This window comes from Lytechinus variegatus, chromosome 17, assembly GCF_018143015.1.
Source record: "Lytechinus variegatus isolate NC3 chromosome 17, Lvar_3.0, whole genome shotgun sequence".
NCBI classification, from domain to species: domain Eukaryota; kingdom Metazoa; phylum Echinodermata; class Echinoidea; order Temnopleuroida; family Toxopneustidae; genus Lytechinus; species Lytechinus variegatus.
In genome coordinates, this window is record NC_054756.1 from 13,798,143 (window position 1) to 13,807,043 (window position 8,901).

An 8,901-nucleotide genomic window follows, 5' to 3' on the forward strand; every position below is an offset into this window, starting at 1 on the left:
CATTTAGTTTGTACATAAGTTATAGAAAACGTAATAATTGTACATTTTTATTGCAAAATCTATATATTGATATACTTGACTGCAAATTATAATACGTAAGCAGGTGAAGGGGAAATAAATCATTAACAAGATTTATGTAAAGCACGACTTGTGTTTCATAGCAAGGTCAGATCTGCAGAAGCCAACCTTCTCTAATCCAAATTAAGCAAAAAAAAAAAAAAATCATGTCCCCCCTTGAATTTGAATTATTACGAGGTCAAACATGTTTCTTTGCTCGCTGGAGATTTTTTTTTCTTTCCTGCTGCCTCTCTGCTACCATTCTTTCCAAACTATAAATTTTCAAACGATTTTATCATTTTTTTCTTGCTGCAAATTACAGCCAAGATATTTTATGCACACCTTCCAAACAAAAGGTTTTTCTTGGAATTCTGAACTTTGGACAGGTTGAGGAAGTTGGATTTTAGTTTGTTCTATCACCCCCACTGCCACCACCACCAACAATAAAGATTAATGAAATACCAAATGACATTGGAAAATACCTTTTCTAACTTTATTAGCATCATTTGGATTAGATAGCCTGTAAATATGTCCACCAGCACACCCTGAATACAGAGATCATACACCTTTCATACGACCTGCCACTGGTCTGGCTGTAGGTTGAAATCACCCAATATTCAACATGCATATAAGAGTACAAAGTACACTCTACACTGAATACATGTATATCTTTACGTCCATTTTTATTACAACTATAAATCTCTTCATAATTTGTAAAGAATGCCAATAATCAATTTCATCTCCACATTGTAAAGAAGACAGTTTCTTGACTACATATAAGTCATTCATATCTCTGCAATGGCAAAGACTGTTGCACAAAGAGTCAATTTTAAACACAAAACCAAAAAATCAAATAAAATTCTGTTATCAGCCAATCAGAAGAGTGCTCTTTGGTTTACTGAAATCACAACATAGAGGAGTGTTTAAATGACAATCTTTGTGTAACTGGCCCCAAAAATGTGTTATACATATGCAGCACACAATCAAGATGAATTTTTCATAAAATACGACTGAAATGTTAAATTCACATTACCGGTAATCCATGATATACACTTACAAAAACAAAGCCTCAGATACCCCATTTTGATTCAGCCTTCTCACAATCAATGATATCAGCAATTAAAATCAATTATAAGGTCCCTTACAATCAATTACAATATTCAATATGGGGAAGAGGTTGTCAGAGGACAAGTCTCCTGACACCGAACCACAAGGTACGAGGTTCAAATCCCTCCCGCAGCACTAATGTCCTTTAGCAAGACATAAGCAACATTTGCCACACCCAACCCAGGACGAGGTAAATGAGTAACTGGTGGGAGGGATTACTCCCTTGAAATTTTTGTGAATTGGAAAAAAAACCCAGACAGGCTAACGCCAGGGTAATTAAATCTATATTTACCTTTGGAAGCCCATAGAGATACCAGATGATACACCATGAAAAATATTAATAATAATAATCTCCTAGTCTTACATTCAAATTAATACATTATAAAAAATTATATTCAACTTATCTACTCGGGTATAGTTCAAGGTTCTTAAACAAAAATACTGTATAACATATCAACACCAATAAAACTGACCAATTAAGCTTTCAGGAAATTCTCTTTCATTTTGGGTTTGATCTTGTCAGTGATTTCTTATACCATTCTACGTGTATTTTCATTGTTCATTTGTTTTTATCAGACTTGCAATAATCACTATGGTAAAGTGGAATAGTAATGGTATTATTTTATTATTATCATTTGTAATATTTATGTGACTAACGGGACATTGCAAGAAACCCGAAATTGATCGCAAGTCAATTTTTGGTCCAAAAATTAATTGAAAGTCCTGCATTCATTGCAATTGAATGATAGTCTGCTTCTTACATTTACAAATAGTAAAGTGGAATATTATCATAATCATCATTTTATTATCATTATTAATATTTATGTGACTAATGGGGCATTGCAAGAAAATTCAAACTAATTAATAAAACTAACTATATTCATTAAATTAACTAATTAATTAAACTAACAAACTAATTACAGTAATTTAATTCAATTAGCTAATTAAACTAAACAATCAACAAATATAAATTAATTTGTTTTAGTTAAAACTAATCTATTTTGAAAATGAAATTTGCAATTGACAGATATATTCTTGCCCACCATCTTAGTCTTGGATAATTTTTACGCACCAATAATAAAATCACACCTACTGGGGGTTATATAAACATAATCATTCTTGATCACTGGTTCAAAGCATTTAGTTTAGTCAACATACAGTCATCATAGGGGCAATCCCATACCCTAACGGGAGACACATATGCTCAGGGGACCGTTTCATCAACATTTTTGTCTGACAAGTTGTCAGATCTGACATCTTTCCTTGATTCTGATTGGCTGAGAGGCATTGTTACTATAGTAACTGTCGGATAAAATGGGACTTGTCGGATAAAACGTCCGACAAGTCCTTTCATGAAACGCTCCCAGGACTGCAACAATTGCTCCGGGCTTTATATATACGGTAAGGGTAGCAATAGGGTTTTATGATAGGCTTAGGGTTACTTTTAGGATAGGATATAATGTTAAATCCAGGAATGAAGTTGGCTATTCCTTTAGTGTGGAATTTACAGCAGAGCAATTGTCGCCAGAGAAAATGTCATGGAACCAAATAATCAACCTCTTTGTATGTCAAACCTACATTTTTTTGTTCATCTTTACTTCACTATTTGTTCAGCTAAAGCCAATATTGTACAACTATTCCTATGAAAAAAGAGACAAATCATTCCTATCAGGCAGGTCCAAGTTTTAACAGAATTTCCCCAAAGCAGGCCTACCAACCAGGTGGGTGTTTCATAAAGCTGTTCGTAAGTCAAGAGCGACTTTAAAGAGAAATACCAGTAGTTGCAGTAAACACTGATTTCATGAGAAAGTCTGTAAAACCAGGCTTAATTGTCACTATATCATCGAGGATCTAGATCTGGTACAGTTACATAAACTGAACTTTGTGAAATCTTGAAGTCTACGCTGAAAAACGTTCACACTGAAGATCACCAACACAGATAGGCACACGTGGGACAGTTGCTGATGTGGTTTACGGTACACCATGTGGAGTGTTATAGAAGCAGTGGATAGAAGAAGAGCAGGAAGTGGATAGGCGAGAAAGTGGAGATTTGAGAATAGAGTATTCTTTCTTGAGAATAGTCCTGAAAAGGACTGTAAACCAGAAGGAATGTTGAGTGAGAACAGCTTGAGTAGTAGAGCTGATGAGGAGATGCTGGCTTGCGTCGGCGAGTAGAGATGATTAGTAGAGAGACTCGACGTTTCGGACAGGTTGACTGTCCGTCTTCAGGAGTGGGACAGTGTATAATTATTGCTGGAATAAAGACCCGACGGAAGTGACCGAATCCGTGCTTATTCTGCTTATTTCTCAGCAATTACACAATTTCTTCCAGAATCCTTTGGCACATATTTTTTATTCATACAAACAGACACCTGGGTGGTCATTATATTAGATTCTGTAAAAAGTCATTTTGAGATTGTTACCAAAACTGGAATTTATCTTTAAGAACGACTGGTGATCATTGTTTGCGTGCTAAATGATCACCAATGAACGTTTAATGGGGAATGTCATTTACCACAAGAAAGGATCACCAGTTGTTCTTAAAATTGCTCTTAAATTACGAAGTTTTATGAAACGGCCCCCTGTAAACATACAAAATAAGAGTGGTTCATTAAAAAAAGACAAGAGTCAGAGAATATTTCCCATAGATGACTGCACAAAATATCTGGACAAAAAAGGAGTTTTCTAATACCTACGTGATATACTGTACTAGTATATCAAACTTTCAACAACAAAAAAAAGGAGTAACTCCTTTTAAAAAGTAGCTTGCAGGCCTGCAAAAGTACTAGTTGAATACGTTGTGACATTTCATTGCTTGTGATGGTATGCTAACTATTACACCAATTGCCCATCATCATAATACCATGCATTGATGGATATTTACCTAATAGGTGGGGTAAAATATGATGAATTATCATCTATATAGTGTTCTAGCGATGCATTAAAAACACATATTTTGATCTGCATCGATTGCCTGTGCAGAATCCCTAAAAGGTCCGAAATTCGACGAATATCCCATAGACTCCTGTACAAAATTTGCTATTGAATATGAGAGCTTGTTTAACAGGCGCGTGCGCGAATGCATGAAATATATAACACGTACAACAATGAAAGCAATGCGATGCACAGCATAGAGCACAACTACGCTCCATGACGTCATAATGAACTACATGCAAGTCGCATGTCAACGACCAAAATATAAGTGATAATGGCAAAATGTGATTAGTACTATGACTTTCAAAATCAAATTTCTCCCTCTTTTTCTTGGGGGGATGGGATAGATGGTAATAATTATAGTACAAGAAATATTCTACTCGTTAGGGCCAATATTCCACTCATCTGCGATTTGTGGAATATTTTGCCGAACTTTTGGAATATTTCTTGTATTCCATTCAGAGACATCCAATACAATATAACTATTATACTGCATTATGTATTTTTCAAATTGCCTGATACCTGTACAATATATTTCCGCTGCGTTGACGAAGAAATATCCTAAAAACAAATAACCCAAAACTGAAATTCAGTGTTACTTCCTGGCATCTTCAGGTGGGTGTTTCATAAAGCTGTGCGTAAAGTTACGCACAACTTTACGCACGACTGGATCATGTTCTTAGGTCATATATCAATTATACAGGGATATCATTAAGAAAGGGTCACCTGTCGTGCATAAAGTCATTCGTATCTTACGAACAGATTTATGAAACACCCACCAGGTAGGTGTTTCATAAAGCTGTTCGTAAGATAAGAGCGACTTTAAGAACGACTGGTGATCATTTCTTATGCGCTAAACCTTCGCCAATGTATATAACATTTACCACAAGAAAGGATCACCAGTCGTTCTTAAAGTCGCTCTTAACTTACGAACAGCTTTATGAAACACCCACCAGGTTTGATTTAAGACAAAAATCAGACAACAATACAGCAAGCCTTAACTCGGCACCAAGGAATGACTACGCACTTCCTAAAACGAGGACAAAATGATCATATGCGAATGCGCAGCCACATAATGACACAAAATAATCCTGAAAAATAAACGTGAATATTGAAACTTCCTATTTGTATTGAATTATTGTGTGATTGTCATTTTCACATTGCACGGAATCTTCATTCTCCCAAAATTTCACAACAGTGATCTGGATATTATAGAATTCAGTAATTTCCTTGAAAGTGAAAACACTAACCATGTACCTAGAGCATAATTACTTTTAACTATACATGTAATTACAGACATAATAATCGTATGAAGTTAATTTCTATAGTTCTCTAAAAAAAAAATTTATACTGTATGAATTTTTACCTAAATGATCCCTCTCGTAATAGGCTATACATCACATTTTTTTAAAAAGTGATAATAAACGAGTTTTATTCAGAACTAGATATACACATACATGTAACTGACAAATGAAAGAACTGTATTTTCCATTATTGATTATCAATATAATAAACTAAATAAAGCCATGCCACAGATTGTCATGATTAAATCACTGCTTCTTTACGTAACGACCGATCCTTATGAAGGTCTTCCCAAAGCGATTACATTATTTTTTGTGGCAAAAGTATGTCATAGAAGTTTTTTAACACATCTGCGGCTGCCTAATGTTACAAAAAATTGTAGCACTTTACAACAGTTACAACTCCTGATATCAAATCATGATTTTCTACAGGTGTACATGGATAATTAAAAGCAAATAATACAAGCCATAATTCTGCCTTGGTGTAGCTCTGTACTGAATGTTTGGAATACAGAAAATGTCACAATTTTGTTTACATTGCATGTTTTGTATGCTTTACTGTCATTTTCCCAGGCTCTAAACTGTGAGGAAAACCATCCTTGTTACTATTCCCAGACAGTCGAGAGTGAACTGAGATCCAGTTGCGCATTTAAGAGTTTTGCATCACGATTGGCTTTTCTGACTTAGCACACAAATTCAGACCAGGCTAATGATATCTTGTAATTGATGTTTACGGATTGAGAATTGCACATTTGAGACATTTCTTTTTATATATACAAAACACATAGGAGGAAGCCCAAAAGATAATGAAATTTCAAACTAGACAATACCACACTGACCTACGTGTAATCCTCTACATAAGGATGCCAGTCAGTTTTACTAACCAGGGTCCCGTAACACAAATGTTTGCGATTAATCGCTAAATGAAATGCAGAGATGCCAAGTTCAAAGACCAGCTATGCGTGAGAATTTCTGCGAATCTGAGTGAGATCACAGACATTGTGTACAATGTATATGGGGATAGGCTGTGATAGTTGCGTGAGACAGAGATTTGAGGGGATGAACACGAGTCCAAAATGCTTGAGTCTCACGCATAATGCGTGAGACTTGGTAGCTCTGGAAATGGCCTATCAAGATCATCATTGCATGCCCGATTAGCTCAGTAGACTGACTGGGAACCTATTCCATATTAGCGATTAATCGCTAACCTTCGTGTTACGGGCCCAGGGTCCCATAACACAAATGTTTGCGATTAATCGCTAAATGAAATGGCCTATCAAGATCATCATTGCATGCCCAATTAGCTCAGTAGACTGACGGGGAACCAATTTCATATTAGCGATTAATCGCTAACCTTCGTGTTACGGGCCCAGGGTCCCATAACACAAATGTTTGCGATTAATCGCTAAATGAAATGGCCTATCAAGATCATCATTGCATGCCCGATTAGCTCAGTAGACTGACTGGGAACCTATTCCATATTAGCGATTAATCGCTAACCTTCGTGTTACGGGCCCAGGGTCCCATAACACAAAGGTTAGCCATTGATTTCAACGCTTGATTTTCATGATTGATTGTACGTTGTAGTCGGTGCAATCGATCATTCAAAATACGTTCTATGATGATTGCTAAGCTTTGTGCTACAGGCCCCTGAACTAAATAGAAGCTTACAAATAATGCAGAGCTGCCAACCTGAACAAGAACATTTCAGTATTTTCAAGGCTGAAAATCAGTATTTTGGTGAGGAAATTAGTATTTTCACAGGAATACCATAGGACAACACATAAACTGAAACTTAAGAAATAAGTATTTTGCACGAAACCATCAGTATTCTTCTCTATTTTCAGGACTAAATACGGAAAATCAGTACTACTTGGCAGCTCTCATAATGCCTCGTATATTCTGTTTAAAAAAACACCTTTGAAAAGCCTAAAATGAAAAGTTGTCAGGGCCTAAAATTAGGCATATGCCTGAAGACTGACATCTCTGCATATATATAGCTCCCCTTGGACAAGACTTCTAACTACACAACTTCTCCATAGCACATCATACAAAAAGAGGAAGACTTTCCCAAAGACAGCATTCTCAAAGGACAACTTTACCAAAAGACAGCCTCCCCTTGAAGACAGCTAGGCCCGGACGACAGCTCACCTGAAAGCTTTGAAAATTGGTCTAAGGGCGATGTCCTAGAACCCCCCCCCTCCTAATTCCATTCGAACAAGATCACTTCCCGTAATTATATCCACATCCACATATAAATTTTGATCATAGGCCAATGCCATAAATGGCAGTTCCGTGACATGGAAGAGAAAAATTGTTCATCCACTACCCATTTTTCTTGATAGTAACTTCGCATCATGAATGCACAGGTCAAGAAAAAAACATGTTATATATGTAGACAAATCTGTCAGGATGGTCCTACATGGTTATAGAAGAGTCTGACTTACATACATATTTTATGGAATTGTCCCTTGTGTTTTCATTTCTTGATACAATTGTATATTCATTCAAAATTACTAAACTAAATCTATATACTAATTTTTTTAAATTGCTAAATATCAACCCAGTGTGGGTGTGTGTGTGTGTGTGTATTTGAGTTTTGTCAGACGTGTATCAATCAGATATGATTATTTACGTCTGTGACCGACCTTTAGCGTCACCATCCGAAAGACGTGACCAAGGCTCAAACCTCGAACCTCTGCATCAATTTGTAACTTCCCCACAGCATGGATTACAGGCAGACACCACAACGCCCAAATACAATTACCTACATTTATATCCTTTTCCCCTCCAAAACTGAGTCAAAAATACTGATGAGATTAGGGTGCTTAATACACGCATAACCCATCCTCCATCCTATTAGAAACCACCATAACATGCATCTTGATGATTGGGACTGGGAGGGGGAGATGCTCTAGGTTTATATCTTCGCACCCCTAGTCATACAAGACTGCTTCCTCTCAATTTAAAGGAAACCAAAATACAAGGAGAAAATATATCCTATCAGAAATAATAAAAGGAGAGGAGCAATCTAAAACTTATTTTATAAAAAATCTGTTATAGAGTTATGGAAGTTTGAAAACTTTTATTGTACTTTCTATTGGGATCCTTAAAATTGGCAAACTTACTTCAAAATGCCTGATTTTGTGGACAACTCTAAATTTGTTTTGTACACAAGTTTTCAGATTTTCCTCTTAATCTTTCAAATTGCATCATGCCTCTTCCTGAGCACAACAATATGTCATTGGAAAATATAAATCACACCACATATGTCAAGGTCAGGAGGAGATAACGTGAAATATGTAAAATAAAGGGGAAAATCTGAAAATATGTGTACAAAACAAAAGGAGCGTTGTCCACAAAATCAGCCATTTTGAAGCATGTTTGCCAATTTGAGGATCCCTATAGAAAGTACAAGAAGACTTTTGAAACCTCCATAACTTGCTTATTCCATAACCGATTTTGATGAAACTTTAAATCGTTCCTCTCATTTTATTCTTTC

At 36.0% G+C, this 8,901-nt stretch overlaps 1 long non-coding RNA gene across 1 annotated transcript; it reads left to right on the top strand.

Moving 5' to 3' along the window:
* The first annotated feature begins 3,736 nt into the window (after positions 1-3,736).
* Positions 3,737-5,711, top strand: LOC121430687. The gene is made up of 2 exons (XR_005972056.1): positions 3,737-4,713; positions 5,055-5,711. It is a non-coding gene; the product is annotated as an uncharacterized LOC121430687 (long non-coding RNA).
* The last annotated feature ends 3,190 nt before the right edge of the window (positions 5,712-8,901 follow it).